Raw genomic sequence first — 21,472 nt, 5'->3', positions numbered from 1 at the left:
CCTTCAATAGGTGATTGGATAAAGAAGATGTGGTACATATATACAATGGAATGTTACTCAGCCACAAGAAAAGATGAAATACGCCACTTATGACAGCAAGGATACAACCTGAGATTATCATGCTAAGTGAAAGCCATAAGAAAACATATATGATTTTACTCATATGTGGAATATAAAACTGAAAGCAAGAAATGAGCAAACAAGAAAAACAAACAATCAACACACGGACATTATTGTGGTTACCAGAGGGAAAGGGGATGGGAGGTAGTAAAGAGTAAAGGGAGCCAAATATATGGTGACAGAGGAAGGTTTGACTTTGGGTGGTGGTCACACAACGCAATATAGAGATGATGCATCAGAGCATTATACCTTTGCAACTTATATATTCTTATTAACTGGTATTACCTCAATAAATTCAACTTAAAATAAAGGAAAAAAATTAGAAAGGAACCTTGAGCCAAGGAATGCGGGGAGCCTTTAGAAGCTGGAAAAAACAAGGAATGAAACACTTCCCCAGAGCCTCTGGAAAGCACTGCTGATACTTTGCTTTTAGCTACATGAGGCCATTTCAGACATCTGAACTTTAGAACTGTGAGATAATACACTATTGTTGTTTTAAGCCACTAAGATTATAGTAATTTGTTCCAGCAGCAATGGAAAAGAAATATAATGGCCAAACTGTCTTTTTAGTAAATTACATTCTAATAAAATTCTAAACACTTGTCCATTTTTATTACACTGCAAGCTCTGTCCCTCTATTTTTCAATGTAGCAAGCTGCCTCATTTTTCCTACAATTAGACAAGAAAAAGAGAGAAAGAGAAATAGGACATCAGTGTGGGGTGCTCACAGAAACCATTGATGTGATTCACTCGGAAACACTGCCCTTTTTATATTAGTAATAGCATGAGGCAGGCCACAGCAAGAACTTCTATCACTCTCTGAGAAGCCATTGTTTCAATCTTTATAAGCCAGTGTTCTATTGGATCTCAATAATCTTCATTTAGCTTTGCAATTAATCTGCTGAATTTCATTGGGAATCTTAGTAAACTCACCGAGTTTCAATGCAAAGACATTACAGCAGCACATGGCAGAAAACTCTTAAGTAACTGTAACTGCATTAATCTCATCAAATATAGCCCAATGAATGTGATAGTGTTACATGATATATGATAATTACTAAAATTAAACTACACTTGTGAGAACAAAATGAGTACATTTGATGACAAAGGAGTTTAAGTTTGAAGCAAAAACTTCAATGCAACTTCTGTTTCATTAACAACTTATAAGAACTCAGACATTTGTGCTCTAAATAAGAGTAGGCATTTAAGTTTGTATATGTGTATATACATGGTTGTATGAAGATATGCCCATATATGTAGTGAGAGAAGTCTCTATATTGTAACGATGCCTCTGTCCAACTCACACTCCTTGAAGTTTCTCTTTGGGGACATATCATTTCTACTGAAATTATTTTTTCTCTCTCTATCTCTCCTGTCATGCTGTAAACTATCCCAAAACAAGACTTCTGTATTATTTTATTTGTCATGGTACTATATATCATGATGCCTAATAGGTGGTCAGTAACTGTTGGATAAAGTTATAAAAATTCAATACTGTAAGTGCCTAGGCAGTAAGTCAAAAAGTTGCTAAGGACAAGGATTATGTAGCTCCACTAGTGCATCTAAAAAAGGTCTCAGCCCCATAGCTCACCTGTCAACCACCTCCAGAGTATCAGCCAGGAGAGAGAGGTTCTCCATACTTTCTTGTACAACTTTTGTCTTTTTTCCAATTAAAGCAGTGTTTCTCTTGCTTACTTAAATTGATTTATCAAATAAAGAAGACCCAAGGAGAAGCTATGATGTGTGATTTTATAGATACGTAATATAAATATGCATGACATATGTGTACATATATAAAGCATAATTATATACATACTGAAGATCCCTGATTTCCTCATTGTATCACACCTGGTAGTTTAGTTTCCAGCATTAGATATGGTAGTTTAGTTTCCATTTGGTTTGCCACAATGTTTTTCTTAATGTATGTATTTACTAGCTTCTCATGCTTCTTAAATTATATTCTTATTTTCTTTAGTAGTCACTGTATCTCTAATTTGTTTAAAGAATCTCCTTGAGCCATGATAATGTCTAACAAAAAAGTAAGATTGTTGTCCCCATTTTATTCTACAAACAGAATTCTACATTATGTAGCAGCAGCAATTTTTTCTTTCTAGAGCTCTCCCTGAGCCACATTTCATGCTTGTGTAAGTTATACTTTGCACAGTTCCAGGGGCAATATTCATCTCACAGTCATCACAGTTTCACATGTTATTTATTACCATAACTTGCAGATTTGTGACTAAGTGCCTTAAAGACTGGTCAATTGTTCCCATGTTGCACAAAGGTAGGATACTGGCTAATGGGCACTACTTATAGTTTGATAGAAAAACTAAGAATGACCAAATTTCTGCCCTCAAACTCAATGCAGTCACAAGGACCAAACTTGCTTTTCTGAGGTAAACAACCAGATAACTGAACAAAATATATGCACTGGTTTGTTTCAGGCATTGTACAATAAACAGAACAAAACATTGAACCTTGAGAGAAAGGAAACAAACAGGAACAGGATCAGTATAAGATCACCCCAGTTTTCTTCTTGATTGCAATATTGGAATCATGAGTACAAGAAGAGGGAACCCAAGCAGAGACTCAGAGACTTACTTAGTTGAGAATACAGAAACCAGTGGGGAAGAGTGCTGAGGTTGCATAGCAAGTTCTAGAAAGGAGGGAAGTGTAAAGAGAAAAAGCTTCAGAAACACTCTTGAGTTGCCTTTGTACTTTTTCTGAGAATTAATCAGCGCATGTGTAGAGTTCAAGTCCATGAGACTGAACAAAGGATAATTAGTGACTTGTAAACTGACCAATTCTCAGAGTTCACAGAAAATAGAAAGACATTTGATCTGGCCACTGAGAATCCCTGGCAGTCCATGAGGTCATGCCTTAGTAGCAGAGCTAAACTATACCTGGAGCGAAGCCTATTCTAGGCCAACCATAATAAAGCTGAAAAAGAGGCCTTAAAGATATCAAGCAGATAAGTAACTTAAACTTCCTGCCAGATGTAAGTACAGTACTCTTTATAGGAAAACAACAACAATACAGACACTCAAAATTTCAGCATAAGAAAAAAAGTGCTAATCATGCCAAGAAGCAAAAACATATGAACCACAATTGGGAGTAAATCAGACAATGGAACAGAAAAGAGGGGTCATGACACTAGAAAATAAGGATGATACAGACTTTTATAACTATGTTTAACTATTTTTATCTTGATTGTGATAAAAGTAAAATGCAAAAGTTTATATAGTATACTACACTTTATATAAGAAAGAATATGATTTAAGTAAATATGTGCGTGTGATCTTTTGTGCAAAAGACATACAGGGAAAATAATCTATAGACTAATGAGATTGTTGACCTACAGAAGGTGGGTGGAATGAGATGGGAAGAACAGAATGGGAACATGATACAGAGAAAAGGGAGGAGTGATGCTCTGCTGAGCATTTGTTGAGCCCGCCTCTTAGAGTCATGATAATGTTTCATGTACTCCAAAATAAATAAATAAACCTACCAGGATATGGGGAATATGACATGAAATACAAAAAGTAGCAAATAAGATAACTCTATTACAAAAGGTAAATATAACCACCCTGATAAGATTCAGGCAGAAAAGAGCCAACAAAGTAATTTTTTAAAAATTAAAACACTATTTGATTCTGTGTGTGTGTGTGTGTGTGTGTGTGTATTGCTGAAGACAAAAAGAGCTGGTTATGAATATTATGCCCGTTTATAAATGGATTTTTTTACAAGGGTATGATTTTTCAAATATGGAATGTGTATGGTAGGATTTAGTGAAAAGTAAAAGTAAATATAATGTGATCACAGAATGGAGTTAGAAATAAGAGAAAGGGGAATGTTAGAGTGAATACTTTAGTGTTGGATTAGAATAAAAAGTATTGGTACAGTCATTGTTTTTGGTACATAGGCCGTTGAATAAATAAAGAACCACAGATGTGTATGAATGTGTGACTATACATATTTCTCAGCTCCTCTAGCAAAAAGATCTACAAACAATGACAGCCCAGTTGCAGTGAGAATATCATTCATCAATTAAAGGAACAAAAGCTCCTTGAAGAAGTGTTTGATATCAGGGTTGGGCAAGGAAAATACAAGATGAGCTTGGAACATTTTATGGTGCCAGAAAGTAAGGAAATGCTACAAAAAAGAATGATGGTATGTGGGAAAGACACAGAACACAACCTGAAGGAGCTATCATAGCCAAATCTTGGAAAATTTGAGCAACAAAGTAAGTAATGATTGTGATAGATTATAGTCTAAAGGAGAAGGTAAAATATCAATGAGTCTATACTGATGTAAAAATTGAATAATAAACAAAAAGAAAAGTACCAGCTCTTTTTTTAAAGTAAAATTTTAATTATTATACAAAGAATTAAAATATAAAGTCATAATTTTGCCAATCCTACAGTAATAATCATTACAAGGAAGAAACTTTGGCTGGTGACAAAATTAGTGGTAACAGTGTACTGAAAAGGAAGATATTTGCATTGTGTCAAAGAATCTCCCTATAAGATATATCATTATAAAATGATAATGTTATAGTGGAGATGCCTCCTATCAAGTGACAACATTTAACATTACTAGTCATAGAATACATCAATATCATGGAACTTATATGATGTACTGAGTAGGGCATAACATCAATTCTGTGGCATTCTTACTAAAAATGTGTAACTTCAATCTAAGTAATGAGAAAAGTTGATAAAAAAAATTAAACAAATTTAAATTGAGGGCCGTTCTACAAGATAACTTAGTATTTTTTCCAGTTGGTTTTTGCATACTGAAGACCTGTCAGAAGACATGGGGACATAACACAAGAGAAGCAGAAAGTAGTTAAAAGTGAAAGAAAATATAAAACCATAAAATTTGTCAAATGGAGCTAACTTATGTCTTACAGGGAAATTTATAGTTTTAATTTGTTTACATTGAAAACAAAATTCTAAAATCAATTACCTTAAGGTTTTACCTTAAGAAGCTAAAAATGAAGCATAAAGAAAACCCAAATTAGTAGAAGAAAAAAATGATAGCATAAGCCAACAAGAGTAAGTTGCCAAATGCAGAGAAAATTAACAGAACATAAGCTTGTTTTTTTTTTTTAAGAATAAATTTGAAAAAATGTCTAGCTAGTTTAGTCAAGAAAAGATTGAAAAAGTTGCAACAGCAGAAATTGGGAATGAAATAGAAAGAATACAGAATCTGGAGATTAATTTGATGATAAGGGGTGTTTTCTCATTAGCACTTTCTTACTTGACTTGACTAATTAATGCATGAAGGAAAAACTTGAACTTTGCTGTAAATTTTCTTCCAGTTATTTTACTGGAAACATAACTATTTAATGGCATTGGGGACTGCTAGAGTGTATACATTAAGACTCCAGCCCTGGCTGGTGTTGTTCAGTTACTTGAATGTCAGCCTGTGAACTGAAATGTAGCAGGTCTGATTCCTGGTCAGGGCACATGTCTGGGTTGCAGGTTCAGTCCCTGTCAGGCACATGCAACAGGCAACTGGTCAATGTTTCTTAAATCAGCATCTCTCTTCCTCACTTTCCTTGGAAGGAAGGGAGGGAGGGAGGGAGTGAATGAATCTAAAAATATTCTTAACTTTCCAACTTTTCTCCAGGGTAACTATGCATCCTGATTAAATTATTACTATTATATGAACTATCAGTGTGCATATCTAAGAAATTTCATAGTGATTATCAAATTTTCATCTCAAAGAGCTCCTGTATACAGGTACATGAGACAGGTGATCAAAGGAAGGTTAATAAAATGATCAAAAATATACAATGAAACCAGATTCATCACAGTCCCATTTAGAATCTTAATTCTTTAAATGGTTATAAATATTGTTTGATTATAAAATTTTCTCTGTTGAGAATTCTTAGAAAGTGCTTAGTAGTAATTACTATGTTTAAGGGAGAAATTATACATTAACATAAAAAAAATTCAGTGTTATTGACTGAAAGTGTCTCCCCAAAATTCATATTTTAAAGCCCTAACTTCGATGTGATGATATTTGTAGGTATTTCCCTTGGTAGGTAATTAGATTTAGATGAGGTCATAAGGGTGAGACTCCCATGAAACAAGTGTCCGAACAAGAAGAGGAAGAGAAGCAGAACTCTTCTCTCTCCATGAGAAGACACAAAAAGAAGGAGTTCATCTGCAATCCACACAAAGAACTCTTACCACACACCTGCTTTGACCCTGGATTTCCAGCCTCCAGAACTGTGAGAAATAAGTCTATGGTATTTTGTTATAGAAGCCCAAGAAGACTAATATACTCACAGATAGAGACAATCATTTCCCTTTGGCTTTAAATATGAATGTGAATATATTAAAATAAATACAATAATATTAATATTTATTAATTATATAAATGTTTGTATTTTGGTATGCATAACTTTTAATAAAGTCATGCTTATATATCATTTGCCTCTTTATTTTAACAGCCAACACTCAATATAGCCATTTTCTCATGTTAATAAATTCTCTGTGAAAATATGCCTTAATGGGCTCATGATAAAGACTGGCATGCCCTATTAAGCTATACCTTTGGGTGTACAGATTTGATCTGATTTTCCCTAGCATATATTGGGTAGGTCAAAAACTCTGTTTCATTTTTTCCATAAAATAAAAGACACATTTTTCATTTTCGCCACTTACTTTATTGATTTGGATATTTTGAGTATGTTGGCTATCTCCCGTGTAGTGTAAGGTTGATTGTTCTCAATGAATGTCTCGATTTGATAGCTGTCAGCTTCAACTGGTCTACTGGACTCATCCAGTGAGAAAACTCCAACACAAAACTTCACAAATCACTTTTCACACATTTGAGCAGTCATAGCACCTTCTCCAAATACTGAACAAATCTTTGTGTGTGTGTTTCAGTTGCATTTTTACCTTTCTTGAAATAATAAAGCATGACATGTTGAAAATGTTGCTTAGTTTTTCCCATCTTTAAAATTAAAATGGCTACTCAAAAATGCACCAATTTTGATGTTTTTGTTTAAATGCACACTGATATAACAGCTGTCACAATAAAATCTAACAAAGTTAAAGACAACTAAGTGTTACTAGAGCCATCTTAAGGAAAGAAAAACAAATGAACTTTTTGGCCAACCCAATATTATTATGTTGTGAACCTATTAGTAATTTTATTTTGTTCACACGTGTGATTTTTTTCTCCACGATAGAGCATGAGCTCATTCAAACATTTTTTTAAATTATCATAGCACATTACTAAATTGATTTCCAAAATATTGTACTTGCATTTCAAACATTTGTTTAGGAACTTGATTACCTTATGGCAATTTTACAAAGTCTAGATCCCAAATGGAAAAAAAGAGAGCAGGTAAATATCTCACTGACCCTGGAGACCCTCTAACTTTATTATTCCTGCCTCACTCCACCCTCAACAGCAACCAGAACTGTCACTCAAATATATCTATTGAAAGAATAAGTGAAAAGTTATGTCTTGTTTTATTATTATTATTACTACTACTACTACTACTACAAGGAAGGCATAGTTGAGGATGAGCATTTGTTTCCATGCTTATTGGTCATTTGTATTCTCCATCTATAATTTTTGTAAACTTTGTTCACATTTTTATTTCTTTAAGGTATTAGTGTTACCACCTAATTGGTTAAAATTCTTTAGTAGATAGATGAATAATATTATTAATCAAACTGGGAAAAGTTATTCACAAAATTTGAGTAGATGAAAGATTAATTTAATATTATTAATTTACAGAGTTTTGTGTATAATTTCTTTCCAGTTTGTCCTTTCAACTTTATTGTTTGTTTGTTTTTTTTGCATACAAGTTAGAGTTTAGGTGTTTTTTCCTAAAACGGAGATCAAAGTAGCTGTGGCTTCTTTTCTACCCAGAGGCAGAGGCAGAAACACCTGAATTCTAAGACACTCCTGTCATTTGTGTTTCTTCTGCATCTTTTGGTCATCACCCTACGAACAAGTGAAATGAAGTTGAGGCTCCAAATCTGCTTCAAATGTATGAAACATCTCAAACAACTAAAACAAAAAAGGACTCATGAAGGAGGGAAATGCACTAGAAAGTAGTGCTTGCCAGAGAAAAGAAAATTACTTGACAAAAAAGAAAACTGCAAATATTATCATTTTTTGAGCACAGCTAAATCCGAAAATAAACAAGGCCACTAGAACTTAATTCATATTTGGATGTTTTATAAGTAAATAATCTTGGATGTTTTATAATAATAAGTAAATAATCTGATCCAATTCAGTCTGCTTAGCATCATATAGTCTCTTCTCTGGTGTCTTTAATTCCTGCTGTTACATACTTGAGTGATGAAAGGGTGGGAATTACAGTACTACCACTGGTATTTGTTAATGAACCTTTAAATTGGCCATTAGTGTTATAGCCTGTTTATGTTAGCTTGGCTGTGGTGGCTGTTTTATTGAACTAGACAACACAATTAATTTACTTCAGTTCTTTAACATGTTTGGGTTGAATCCAGTTAAAATGATTGTCAAAAGCAATGACAGATCCTGGGCTGGCAATGGGAATATTCCACAAAATAACTCCAGCTAATAGTGCCACTTCTCAAAAGGCAAAGCTGGAGAAGCGGTGGGAGGAAGAAGAGAGAAGACTCATTCCTATCAGTCACATACCTAAAAGAAAAAGAAATTAGATTAGAAATTAGTTTTCTGTAAGAAAACTGCAGAAACATTAGCCCTAATTAACAACACAGATTGCCACCTCTATTATGTGTATCTTTGGTGCTATGATGAATTGATGATGTTTTGAGAAATACATTTTATCATTTTTGTTCACTCAAATGCCATTCAATATGACCATTGCACAGGAACCATTTTTTCCCTATAAAACGTGCACAACAACCACCAGATGTAGCTAAGACTTAAGTAAAGCTGGGCTATGAGACATACATTTCCCATACCTGAAAGATTGTGAATTTCAAGTGCTTTCTGCTAATTTTCATTTTCAAAAAATACTATCAGTTTTAACCACTTCTTTGCCATTAACTTTTAAGTAAGATGGTGAAACAAAGGTGAGTGCTGGCTTTAGTTTACAATGAGGCTTACTGTCACATATTTGCCCTTATTTGAATGTTTGTTTTTAAAGATAAAATAGAAAATACTTTTTTTTTTACAAAGAGATCAAAATACAAGAAAGTAAGTCTAATTCTTGTAGTTTTATATAAAAGAAATATTCTTTTATCTTCTGCTATACAACATTGAAAAAGGAGTAACATATTAATTAGGATTAATTTTTATTTTTGTATCTAATCTACACTGGCTTATATCGTATCCTTTTATACTTTAGGTTCTTTGAAGATGAATTGGTTTTGAGATTATATTTTGAAGTTCTGAGTAGGCACTAGGGTGTACTGATGATTCCAAATAATACAAGGTCACAAGTTTAAAAGTTAGCAAAGTTATAGCATAACAAAATGATTATAATGCTATGGATACTGTATAATCACTTTCATCTACCAAATAATAAAGGTATCCTAAACAAAAGAAAGTTAGAGACAAGTGATGGTCATACGTGCTTGTACACTGTAAGACAAATTCATTCATAAGGCAAATGGAGTAGGTAGTTAATTTGAAACTAAAATAAAATATTTTGTATATCACTGATAACAAATTATAGATTCTTTGTAGGTTTAATATATATCTCACCTCATGTATAGAACATGTTTTTGTTGTGACAAAAATGATGACATCATGTCTTGCAAGTTAAGGTTTTCTGGAAGTTTATGCCTCCTGCTTGCTTCCTTCCTATACATTAAGTGCTATAAAATTTAAAGTATTTCAAAGTTTAGATCTGGGAAATATGTGGCTTGGCATTTCTGAACAAGGTTTTTATTTTTAAAAAAATACATAAGGTATTCATGACCATTATAAAATAATTAGAAACTGTAAATAAGCAGAAATAAAAACTAAAATTTTAAATTGCATAAACTACCAGAACCCAATAACATTCTCTCTTAATATATTGGTGTACATTTTGTATTTATGTCTATATTTATTCCCTCATTAAATGTCTGCTGGGAGTCAAATGATAGGTCAGAAAAGGAAAATAGAGAAAATCTTTTGCTCTTATGAACCCTAATTGGCCAAGCCAAACAAAAAGCAAAGCAAAAAAAATATAGGGTACATTAGACAGTCAAATATGATTCAGAGTAATGAAATAGGAAAAGGGTTAGGAAATACTGAGGATTCAGTTTTAAAATGTTGCCAGAGAAAGTTTTACAGAGATGAAAACTGAGTAAATCCCTAAAGGAAGAGAGAGGGCAAAGCTAGGTGGATGGTTCTGGGTGGGTCCTAGGCCAAGGGCCAATTCGAAGGCTGGTTCAAAGCCTCCCTGTGGGCTGGAGCTGGAGAAAGAGAAAGGAAGCCAATATCAATATGTCCTGATTTTTTTTTGGTCATTTCTTCTCTGGCCCATAGATTATTTACAGAGGGTTTGTTTAGTTTTCAGATGTTTAGGGTTTTCTAGACATCTAAGTTGTTAGTGATTTCCAATTTAATTTTATTATGGTTGGAGAACATAGCAGAAAAAAGAGGTGTTGTCTTCTTTTAAGAGGTTTAATATGTAATATATTTGTCTGATATAACTTCAATCCTTTTAAACCTATTAACACTTATTTTGTTACCAAGAAATGATCTGTTTTGGTAAATGTATCACATGCACTTCAAAGATGGTGTTTTTGATAACTGTTGGATGTCATAGCCTTCTATCAATGTCAGGTCAAGGTGGTTGATAGTGTTGTTCACATCATCTACATTGTTAATAATTTTTAATCTAGCACTTTAAAAAATGATTTTTAATCTTGCATTTCTATTCATTTCTAAAGGAGGAAAAACTTCCTTTCTATTAAAACTTATTTTTATTTTCCAATTATTTGTTTTATTGTTTTATTGTCAGCTATTAATTCATCTATTTTGAAGCTCTATTGTTAAGCACATAGTTATAATCAATATATACTAATGAAATGCTAATGAAATGACTTATCATTATGAAATATCTTTATTTTTAATGTTGTTTTGACTTGATTTTATCTACTATTGACATAGTTATTCCAGACATTTTTGCTTATTATTTGCATTATATATATTTCTTATCTTTATTCATTTACTTTGAATTTATCTGTGTCTTTTAGTTGTAAGTACGTCTCTTATTAACAGGATCATGCTTCTGTATCTTAGAATTGCTGCATATTTCTAACTATTTTTACTTAAACTACATCTCTGTTAGATAGTATATAGATGAGTCTTACTTTTATCCATTCAGGCAGAGTTTGTAAATTTAGTGTTTTGTTCCCTAATATTCAATGTAATTATTGATATGGCTCAATGTAGATCTGCCATGCTATCATAGTTTTTCATTTGCTTCCTTAATTGTTTTGTTATGCTACTTCTTTACTTTTCTCTCGGATTATCTGAATATTTTCAAATATCATTTTATATTATCAATTGGCTCATTAACTATAGCTTTTAGCATTTATCTTTACAATTTACAGTGAACATAGTTAGTTTTCATAACCAATATAGAGTTAAGCTTGTACAAGTTCATATAAATTGTAGAAACAGTGAATGTACAGGCTGGCCCATTTACCAAGACCCCCATCATTTAGCTAAAATTTTCATAAACGCTACGCCTACTTAGATTATCAATCTCATAAATAAGCTATAACTTTTGCCTTAAACAGACTTCGTACAGAAAAATTTTTTACTTTATTCATGTATTTTAATTAGAAAAATGAAATAGTGTTTTGTATATTTCCAGATACTTAACCATTTCTTCCTAAGAATCTAATTTCTATCTACTATCATTTCCCTTCAGCCTGAATAAATTGCTTTAGCTTGAGTTAGCATTTCTTAAGATGCTAGTCTGCCAGTCTGCTGTTAATTTTTACTCGCTTATTTCATAGTTTTCTTATTGGTTGCATTTAAAATTATTATAGCTTTTTAATGAATTGAACTCTTTATTATTCTATAATGTCTCTCTTGGTCTTGGGCCTGGCAGATTTTTTTGTTTTGGAGTCTACTTTGTCTGATACAATATTACCACTCTACCTTCATTTAAGTAGTTTTTTTCATGTTATAACTTTTTCCATTCTTTAACTTTTAACTTATGTCTTTATACTTAAAGTGGGTTTCCTTTAGAAAACATGTATATAGGTCTTGGTTTTCATCCAATCTGACAATAATTACTCTTAATGGGAAAATTTGGACTGCTGCATCCAATAAAAATAAAATGTGAGCCAGAGATGTAAGTCACATATATAATTTTAAAAAATGGTGGATACACCAAGAATGGGTATTATTTCAATGCATTATTGTATTTCCAAATATATCCCAAAATTACCATTTAAATATATACTCAATGGAAACATATATTAGTGATATATTTTATATTATTTTAACTCATATTAAATCTTTGAAATCCAATGTGTGTTTTACATTTACATCACATTTTAATTTGGTCTACCACATAGCATGTGCCTAATAATTAAACGTGACTACAGTACTGGACAGTACAATGTATTCATTGTGTTTATCAACAATGTTAAAGTTATATCTATTATGTTGCTATTTTTTATTTGTTCCACGTTTCTTTATTTTCCTCCTCCAGGATTCCTGCATTTTTTAATATTAGTGAGTTTATGAGTTTAATTTTATGATTCCATTGTATCTTTACTGTTAGTCATACCTCATTGTTTTATTTTTAGCAGCAGCTCTAGAGTTTACCATATACATCTTTAACTTACAGTCTATGTTAAAATATTATTATCATTTCAAATGTAGTATAAGAGTGTAAGAATCTTATGTTTGTATCCCCATACCACTTTTCCTTTATATGTTCTAATTGTCATATATTTTATTTCTACTAATACTATAAACCTCATCAAGCATTATATTATTTCTTAATAATAAATATGAAGAATATTTATTAATGATAAAAGAAAACTATCCTATGCATAAAGTTTTAAAAATGAGAAAATATGTCTTTTATATTTATCCACATATTTCCATTTCTAAGACTCCTTTTGTAGATTCCAATATATATTTAGTACCAATTAATTTCTGACTGAAAAATCTCCTTAAACATTACTTGTAGTGTGGGTCTTTTTGAATTTTCGCAGATTTTATTGGTCTGGAAACTTATTTTACTTTAGATTTTGAAAAAAAATTGTGAAAATATTCAATTCTAGGTTTGGGATTATTTTTCTTTTAACATCTTTAAGATCTTATGTCATTGTCTTCTGGTTTTCATAGTTTCTGACAAGAAGTCTACTTTTATTTTGATTCCTGTTTTTCTCCTTTTCTTCTTTCCTTCCTCCCTCCCTCCCTCCCACCTTTCCTTTCTTTCTTCCTCCCTCCCTTCTTTCCTTTTTTCCTTCTTCTTCTTCTTCTTTTTTTTTTGCATATGATTGTCAAGAAAAATACTACCTTTGCTCTATTATATTGTCTTTGTACTTTTGTCAAAGATGGGTTGACCATATTCATGTTGGTCTATTTGGAGGTTCTCTATTTTGTTCCTTTGATCTATTTGTCTACTCTTTTACCAATACCACACTGTCTTGATTACTGTAACTTTATAGTAAGTCTTGAAGTTGGGTAGTATGATTCTTTCCACTCTGTTTTCCTTCAGTATTTGTTGGTTATTCTGGGTCCTTTGCCTCACCATATAAGCTTTAGATCAGTTTGTCAATATCCACAAAATAATTTTCTGGGGTTTTGATGGGGGTTACATTGAATCTATAAATCATGTTGGAAAAGAATAATACCTTTGACTGGCTTTGGTATTCAGATATTGATGACCTCATAGAATGAATTAGGGCATACTTATTCCTACCTATAATTTTTGGAAAAGATTTTAGAGATTGGAAAAAAATTCTCTCTTAAATATTTGCTGAAATTCACCAGTGAACCTGTCTGGGCTTGGTGCTTTCTGCCTTTGTAGGTTATTAATAATTATTCTATTTATTTAATAGATATGACTATTTAGATTATCTGTTTTTCCATGTGTGAATTTTGGTATCATGTGTTTTTTAACAACCTGATTCATTTGATCTAGGTTATCAATTTGTGGACAGAGTTGTTCGTAATATCCTTTTATTATATTTTCAACAACACATGGGGTTAGTAGTGACTGCCCTTTTTATTTCTGATATTAATAATTGTGTGTTCTTACTATTTTTCTTGGTTAACTTGGCTAGAGTTTTATTAATTTTATCAATATTTTTTAAAATTCAGCTTTTGGTTTTATTGCTTACCTATTGGTTTCCTCTTTTAAATTTCATTGATTTCTACTCTAATTTTTATTATTACTTTGGATTTAATGTGGGTTTTTTCCTACTTTTCTTGGGCTAGACAGAATAGCTGGGGGTTCTGAAGTGGGCAGTTTTCTTTCCCCACATCAAAAGCATGAGTTTGACATTTCCTTCCCTTAAGTCACTTAGGCTCCAGTAAAATCGAATTGTTTATATTTCAAAATGCTTACTTTCCCTTCCTACTGTGGGAGTCATAAGGGAATTTTTCTCCATTTTTTTTTTCCCCAGAGAGCCTGGTGGGACTGCCGGAAGTAATATACTCAGACACATGGGGTGTATTTTAAGATTCGGCTGCCTGGAGATTCTGTCAGGTTAGTCCAAAAAAATCACCAATTATAGTTTCATTGTTCCTCCCTGTACTGACTTCAGTAGCAGACTTCTGCTCTTGGACTTTTGCTCCTAATTTAAAGACAAAAAAAAGAAAATAACTGTGATTTTTTGATATATGACTGTCTAGTTGTTAAGGCAGCAGTTTGCCCTATGACTTCAGTTCTCTAATGTGTATGAAAAGAATTACTGATTTTTAGCTTGCTCATCTTTTTTTTTTTAAAATGAAGTGACAAATTTCAAGATTTTTACTTGTTAGACCAGAAACTAGAAGTGATCATAGCTTTTTTAAAGTTTTGTTTGCTAATTCCTATATGCATTTTTTTCTGTATTTGTTTCTATTGAGTTATTTTTCTCCTGATGAAAATTTATAGTTTTCTGATTCTTTGATTATGTAGTAATTTTTGACTAGATGCTGAACATTGTGTACTTATTATTTTTCAGTAGAGAATGTTTTTGTATTCTTTTGTAGAGCATTGTACTTCGATCTGGCAGACAGTTAAATATCATGTGTGTCATATTGATCTTTTTAAGACTTCTTTTTAAACCTTGTTAATGTGTCCAGAGGAACCTTGATTTCAAGCCTAATTCACCTAAATTACAAAGGCCTGAGGCCTCTAACTGTTCTACCTAATTCCCTCATGTATCAAGAGGTCTCTCCTCTCTAGCTTTTAAGAATACAGATTATTTCCGTACTATGTGAACTCCATAAACTCCTCACTCTTTGGCTTTCCCATTTTCTTCCTCTAACTTCATGGAATTACATCCAATGTTCATGTAGATTAGTACTCAGCCGAAAACTAAAGTTTACCCTTCTGAAGTTCTCTGGACCTTTCCTACTATGCAGCTCTCTCTACTCTTATATTCTGCCCACAAGTCTATTCCACCACAGCCTTCAAGAGCTCTTATCTCGACTTAACTCTGTATGATTATCTCTGTATGATTTCCTGGTTCCCCATTCCTGCGTTACACCTCCAATCATTAAGCTGGGATAATGTTAGTAGACACCTCATATGTTTTCTTATAAACCACCATCCTGTGCTTCCGGAAGTCCAATGTCTGGACAATCTTATGGCACATATTTCATTCTGGTTTCTAGTTATAACCTGTTCCCACAGCAGGTAGTTCTTCATGGGCCTATGAAGATATCTCTGGCCTCATCCACAATAAACATCTAGATGTGTGGCTACTCTATCAATTTAAGGAAATGTTATTTGGAAACTGAAATTGTTTGATAAATTTTTCATAACCAATAAAGATAATTCTTATTTCCAAATCATCATATTCTCTGTCTAAATATCACAGTTTATCTCTATTGATGAAATTATCAAAACATTTATCCAATATTATTCAACTGTATATGATTTGTATACGGTATAGTTAAATACAATCAGCAATTAAAACAGTTTTTTTTTCCCTTGGGTTTTCTTACAAACCAAAGAATCCTAGAAAAAAATACCTCTAAATGTCTTTCTTTCCTTTTGAAAATAAGAATTTATCTATTAACCATTTTAAAATATCTCTTTTTTTGTTTAACAGTTAAGGAAATAGGCCAAATCTCACCAGATCATTCTTTTTGCCCAGAAAGCTAACAGAAGATATTATTCATTTTGTTAGTTTATATTATTGAATGCTATGAGGAATAATAATTTTTCACTAGTTATTACACACAGAAAAACTATAAAACTAGAGTTAAATTTTGTATTTACTTACTCCACAATGAATAATGTATATGTATAAGGTTCAGGATATTTCAGGATTTTTTTAAATCTATTGTCTAGCACACACAAAACAATTGAAGAGAGGTATCATGCAATCATCACACCTCCCCTTCCCAATCCAGTTACTATATCAAGATTCACAATCCCAAATGAAGTTTAATGCATAGTAAACTACTTGAAAACAGATACTGTGTCTTCAAAATTTTTATTTCCGTGAGGAGAACTAATTTTTGTATAATTTATATACAGCTCTATGTTGTTGGAATGGGGATAGGCAAATTTGCATTATGAACCCACAAATGTTCTTGGAGTGAAAAGACTACCAATGACCAAATCCAGTTTATTTAGGATACTTTTGTTGTATACTCACAAGGCATGAAATCAATGATACAATGTATTATGTCATGATATAACAGTTATGAAATAATCATCTTGTACTTTATAGGAAAGTGAAACATTCCAACTTAAACTTTTCTCATAGAAGAGTCCCAACCTGGGGAAGAGCTTTGTGAAAAATTATGAAGAACTGAAACACTGCAGCCAGAACTATGAATAAACTTAATAATTTATCTTCAGCTGTGTTGTCACTGGATTGGGTACTGGAAAGAATGGAAGGACCAATAGCTCTCCTCTCACTTCAAGGATCTATTGTAGATTTGCATAAGCAACATTCTATGGTAATAATTAATTAATTCATTCAGATGCAGGTAGATTCAGATAGGACTTGAAAGAACATTCTTCCACATTGGATTCCTTATAAACTTCAGCCTCAAGAATAGCTTTTTTATTAAGAAATATATAAAACAGAGAATGAGGATGAGAAAATTTTATCCACTAGGCCCACAGAAAATAAAATAAATTTAATCAAAAATACTTACCACTGCCATTCACTAATGTTGTCTATTTGGGTGAGCAGGATAGTCATATCACATGTTTCCACTTCCCCAGGCATTCTGTCCTTGCCATGAGACATATCTGTGTTACTCATTACTGCTATATCAAGCATGAGATAGGCATATTGACATTCTAATATAGAGTTAAAGATAAATAGCAAAATACAAATAATTTTCCAGAATTTACAGTCATGGCTATCAAGCCCTGTATTTTTAGTTGGTTTATTATTTCCATATTTATACTACCTCTTTGGCATATATAAAATAGAAAGTGTGGATGAAAAACTAACATGCACATTAATAAAAAAATGTAGAGACAAACTAGACTTATCACAGATCAAGACTGCCTCCTCCCTTCAGCCCATGATAGCAGATTGAGTTCCGGTATAGAGGGCATGATTTTTAAATCTTATCTCAAATGTCTAATTCTTCACCTCTTGAGAGAGACAGGTTTTGTCTTGAGAGTAATAACTTTTTTTAACAACCAATATCTTTTCTCATCAATTACCTTAGTAAAGTTTGTTTTGCAACTGTATTCCTTTTGCTCTAAAAATCACTGGCACTATGTAATACAGTTCCTGGACCTTGGATCAAAGCTGAGCAGAAATTTCCTTATGAAAACTTTTTTTTATATATAATGCATAACATATGGGTTTCTTGGCTTACCATGAAACTTTAAGAAGGCATGATTCTTTAATAATACACCATAGAGAAAGTGTTCTTAAAGTATGCTTTAAGATAAAAATAATCTAATTATATAATTATGGATAGAGAAAAAGCTCTATGTGGTTAGCTTGAATCTAACTATGATAATATGATTTTCATGGAATTGGCATAGTTTACCAGCTGAGACCACAAATATTAGATTGTGCATCACAGGTGGGCTTTCTGTAAGATTTTAATAATGAGCAACCAATGATTGCATCAAATATCAATTAAGTTTGAAATGAAATATGGCTGTGTTTCCAATAGTTAGTACAATTTATAGATCACATTCAATTAATATGCAAATCTCTGACAAAAATCCTACTTGTTGGCCCATCTTTTCACTTTGGTAGGTAGGAACACAGTTTACCAATGTGAGAAGCTACTCAATCTCATGGATTTGGGGATTTGATCTAAATCGAGACGAAACTTTAGTTTTTGATATGTTTACAGTTAGTAAAGCACAATTTCCAATTTTTACAAAATATATGGACTTAGAGCCCTCCCTAAACAAAGTTATAAGTAAATACTGAAAAAAATTTGTGGGACTATAAAAAAAGAAAAAGGAAAAAGAAGCCCTATGAATAAATCTCTTTTTGGCACATTAAGTGTTCATAACTTTAAAATTTAAAGATTTAGTTTCTCTTAATATATGCCTAGATTTAAAGATCACAGGAAAAAATGAATTGAAAAAATAAGTTTGAGGTTTTATTTCAAACATATTATTTATAAAATAATTCATGAAGATTGATGACTTCAAAACATAGAGCTATGTCATCCTTTTCTAACTCATGTAAAACAAATGGCAACACTTTAAACATGTCTGTCTTTCATAATATTATGCATGTTTTCCATCCCCATAAAACCTCAATTCATGTACAACGGTATTTTTAACTAATGAAATTGCAGTCATCCAAACAAATTGGGACAAGTACAAACTATAAACTAACTGAATGGATAAATGTTTTCATTTGACATTATTTCAAAATTAAGATTGGAAAACATAACCTGGAGGTCCCCCTACCCTAGGCTGACACTGCTCTAATCTGTGTTTGTAAAGAATGAGGAATTAATGAAGAGATTCTTTTTTCTTGCACAAAAATTTACAATTGGGCAGTAGCTAAGGAAGAATAAGTCATCTGGGGGCATTTTGAAATCTATCAACTTTTTTACAGAAAAGTGGTCTTTGTTCATTTTTTATTAATAAAAATGCATATATTGGCACAATGACCTTTACCATAGGAAAAACAATTGTAGAAAATTTATTTCTTTTCTAAACAGAAAATTTAGAGTTAAGAAATTCCTATGAAATAAATAGATGGTGGGCAAAAGGACATATGATCCATGGTTAAAAAAGTAGGAAAAATATATTTATTGATATTTGAGAATGGCAACCATAGATGAAGAAAATTTGCAGCTTTTATTCTCCTTTATTACGAAAAATATTTGTTTGTGTTTTTAGTGTTTAAAAGACATTTACTTCATACGGAAGTCTCTAAAGTGTAAAATTTCTTAAAATAAAATATGCAAAATTTTTAAAAAATGTCTAGCAAAGCCTTACTTTTTTATAAGTTGTAACTATCATATTTTTTGAAGACAAGTCTTTAAAAAAGAATTCTTACACAGATCAACTGAATCTGAGAATCTTTCCTTAATTAATTTTTATGGAAAATATATCATGAGAAGGAATATGAGTCAATGAATTTTTATAGAGTTGGTATCCTTTCTATTTTAAAACTCTCCGTAGAGAAGTGGTCAATGAATTTTAAACTTCAGCTTTTAAGGCTTTTTAATTCCACACACTACTGAGTAACATTCTATAACCTGGTTAGAAGTTATATATCCATATTTTATGAAATAGAACATAAAATTTCCTCATAAGAAATTTCCAGAGGTGAGATAGCTCAATAGTAAATTAATTTTTTTTACTTTCAACTATTTTTTTCAAAATACCAACAGATCACTTTTATGGTTAATGAATTAGAATTTATAATAACAGTGCCACAGGTCTAATGTGAACCATAGCAGTAATATTTGGGGCAATAAACCTTCTTCTTTCTTATACATTTATTTTGTTCCATGCCATCTCAATATATATGTCTCAATGAAATTTTACTTTCCCTTAAATATTACTTTCTACAGCTCATTTCCAGAGTGTTACATAGCTATTTTTCTACTTATTAGAAAGAATGAGTATAACTTTTTTTTAATTCAATTTTTAATTTGCTTGGTAAGATGTCTCTTGTGACTCAATATGCCAAAGTAACTTATGGCATTGGTATGTTGAAAACTAAATACTTTAAAGCTTGAGTGATATTTAAAATGAATAATTCTGTGAATTCCTTAGCTATTAGGGGAAAAAAAGGCGAAAGATTAACGTTTCAAAGTCATATCAAATTGCCAATGAAAGTCTCTAGACCTTCTCAAAACTCACCACTCTCTTTCTCCATGATTAAGGTAAGATAGTTGACCTGTGAGTTCAGTTCTGTTTTCAGTTTTAGCAGTGTCTTAATTGGAGAATTGCAAAGCAATGTTGTCATGCAAGACTTCCAGGAGTACATCTGTTTCTAATGTTCGGTGCATAATTTAATGACGAGACACTTCAGTGGTCTACCCACTGCAAATCTCAGTTGTTAAATATGTCTGGAGCAAGACATCTTTAAATAGTAGGCACTTTTTTGGTACATTAATTTTCTCACACAGAAACAGAAAATGTAATTCTAACTGTCACTTTGTGTAAAGCTCTGTTTACTTTAAAATGCTATTTACAGCCTAAATGTCTTGTTCAAACTGATTAACTACAGTGGCATTTAAAACTTTTTATAAAACCTATTTATTATGGTTAATGTTTTAAGAATTTTGTTCTTTCCCTTCATATCACAGTTTAGGAAATCTATCTAATTAGCAATAAAATGCAGGGCTCTCAAGGCAAACCTTGAAAAAGATAAACCAACAGTATTCCAGAAGAGCTTGCAATTTAAAATGTAAGCCATAACTTGGTATAGAGATGGAAGTATACTCACAGAATATAAACACTTCTCCAAGAGTTTAGGAATGGAGAGCCAAAGCCAGAACAACCACCCCCAGACCACAATGTCCCAGTGGTCACCAAAGTGTATCTTCATTTATGATTCAACTTGGCTTACCACATGCTTGCTAAATAGCTTGGTATCCAACAAATCTTGTAGAGTGCATAAGATCTAATTATATGTGGTTAAATGTGGTTATCCTGCTTAGAACTTTCTAACCAATATTCCAAAGAGATAACAAATGATGATAATCCCATATTTTACCAGGATTGTAAGAGGAAAATATCCCACTAAAGAAATACATGTGGAAGAACTTTAATTAAAAT

Source organism: Pteronotus mesoamericanus, unplaced genomic scaffold (assembly GCF_021234165.1).
Source record: "Pteronotus mesoamericanus isolate MK-2021 breed Mesoamerican mustached bat unplaced genomic scaffold, CSHL_Meso_final contig_73, whole genome shotgun sequence".
In the NCBI taxonomy this organism is placed as follows: domain Eukaryota; kingdom Metazoa; phylum Chordata; class Mammalia; order Chiroptera; family Mormoopidae; genus Pteronotus; species Pteronotus mesoamericanus.
The sequence above is the reverse complement of the archived record's forward strand: the minus strand, read 5'-3'. Positions refer to the sequence as shown.